A 2,615-nucleotide genomic window follows, 5' to 3' on the forward strand; every position below is an offset into this window, starting at 1 on the left:
GAGTCCTACAGTAAAATAAAAGCCTGTTTTACTTGGAATTTGTGTAATGAAGTACTTTCCTAAACATTTAATTACAGAAACAACCTCCCTTTTTGCATAATATCTATTAACATCTTGTGTGTTCCAGTTACTATTGCTGCATAATAAACCATCCCAAAACTTAGTGGCATAAAAAACAACCATTTTATTCTGCTCATAGATTCTGTGGGTCAGAAATTCAAACAGGACACAGGCGAATGCTGTTTGGGTCCTCATCTGAAAAGACTTGAAGGCTGGGGGAGACTCTATGGCCAGAGGCCATCTTCACACATGTGCCTGGCAGTTGTTGCTGGCTGTGGTTGAGAACTTAGCTGGGGTGTGAGCTGGAACACCTCCATGTGGCCTGTCCCTGTGCCTTGGATTTAGCACCCTCTGGGTAGTTGGACTTCTTATGTGGTGGCTAAGGACTCTATTATAGGCAAGGATTCCAGGAGACCCAGGCAGAAGCTGTATGCCTTTCTGACTTAGTTAGCTTTGAGTGTCAAAGTCACATTAACGAGAGCATGTGAGGTGGGAGAGATTGTCGTGCCCATCACTGGAAAATATAATCTGCTACTCTCTGAGAAAGGACTAGAGCTCTGAGGACTTCTAAGGACCTTTTGAAATCTGAAGTTCCACTAGGACTTCATCCTCTGGGTCCTGCACCCCTATTCCCTGTCTCACACTCAGGCCTAAACAGCCACTTCCAGGAGCCTCCTCTGCCACATGGCCCCCACAAGGCCCTGTAGAGCTTCACAGGCTGCAGAAGCCAACAGGACCCATAGTTTGTCGCTCCAATTCTGCAGTCTCTTGGGTTGACTGCTCACTTCTTCCATTGAAGAGAGGTTTGGTCGGGAACTCTGCAGAGGACAGGTCGACCAACCGTTTCTGGAAGGTCTGTCTCATATTTGCTTTGGGGAGACCATTTCTCCCTGACCACCCCCTGTACTCTATCCAGTTTTCCCCACTTCTAAATTCATGTCCTTTCCCACCAAATTCTGTTTCCAGAGTCAATCAACCTAGATGCAGCCATAGTGATCAGCATAATTTATGCCAGTTAATTAGTGAAGAGAGAATACTGAACACAGCTTAGAGTTGAAGGGTGGAATGGAGATTAGCTGGCCGAAGCGGGATGGGGCAAGGAGGAGAACCTTCCAGATGCAGGGAACAGCCCCTGGAAAGATGCTGAGGTAGCAAGGAGCAAGACAAACTCCCAGAATTTGAACATGGTCTGAGGTAGGGGTGTGGAGAACTGTGGTGGAGCGATGTGAGATGAAGCTCTTGGAATAAAAACATTTGAGGTCTTGATTGAAGACCTTAGTAAAATAGATCTCATTGAAGCTTTTGGATTGTATCATAAACGTAACCAGAAGGAGTGTTTTAGAGAGGATGACACTTGCTAACGATTTTTATTTTTGAAAATACCCCTCTGATTGTTGCTGGAGGGTGAACGCAGACAGCTGGGGAGTTGTTTGGGTGTTGACGTAGAGATGGAAACTCAGGCCCTAGCTTTGGCATCTTCATTGTGCTTTTTTGTCAGAGGGAATGCTGCAGAAGGACTAGTTTGAGCCACCTCTGAGACAGTTGTCGAAGAGGTACCTGGATACGAAGGCCTGGAGACGAGGCTCAGGCCAGATACATAAACGCAGGAGTCAGCACCTTGCAAACAGTGAGTGAAAGCCGTGGCAAGGATGATCTTGCCTAGGGAAAGGGTACAGAGGAGAAAGGGACCCGATGGTGAGAAGGTACCTAGCGATGTGTAAGAATTCTGAGTGAACACCTTCTCAGCTTTAGAACCTTAACAAAATCCTGTGTCTCCAACTTACCAAAATTTGGATGGAGCCCGCTGAGTCTCTGGTCATTCAGCTGGTACCCGGGCAGGGACCAGCCTCACCGAGGGGTTTCTCTCCCTCCCTGTCTGTGGAGAGAAAGGACAAGGTGTAAGATGAGAGCCTCCTAGGATGGAAAAGATCTAGAGGTCTGGGCCTCTTTTGTGTTTTAGGAGTCTTCTCGTATATTAAAAATGAATAAATTCTAAAACATTGTGGCAAATTTAAAAAACTTTTTATATGGAAATAATCTCAAACTAGTACAAACACACCTGTAATTTTTATTCAGATTCGTCTCCCGTTAACATTTCATCGTCTGCTTTATCATTTGCTTCCTGCCCTTCCTTGTCATCCATGTGTCTGTCTATCCATCCATCCGTCCATCCGTCCGTCCGTCCGTCCGTCCATCCGTCCATCCATCCATCCGTTCATCTGTCCATCCGTCCATCCGTCCATCCGTCCATCCATCCATCCATCCATCCATCCATCCATCCATCCATCCATCCATCATCCATACATCCATCCATCTATCCATCCATCCATCATCCATCCGTCCGTCCATCCATCCATCCATCCATCCATCCATCCATCCATCCATCCATCCATCCATATATCCATCTATCAATCCATCTATCATCTAATTTCTTTTCTGAGCCATTTGAATGTAAGTTATATACATCATGGCTCTTTACCCCTAATATTTCAAGAATAGGAATATTTTTGTACATAACCATAGTACATTTATAAATGTCAGTAGATTTAACATTG

This window comes from Pteropus vampyrus, unplaced genomic scaffold, assembly GCF_000151845.1.
Source record: "Pteropus vampyrus isolate Shadow unplaced genomic scaffold, Pvam_2.0 Scaffold368, whole genome shotgun sequence".
NCBI lineage: Eukaryota > Metazoa > Chordata > Mammalia > Chiroptera > Pteropodidae > Pteropus > Pteropus vampyrus.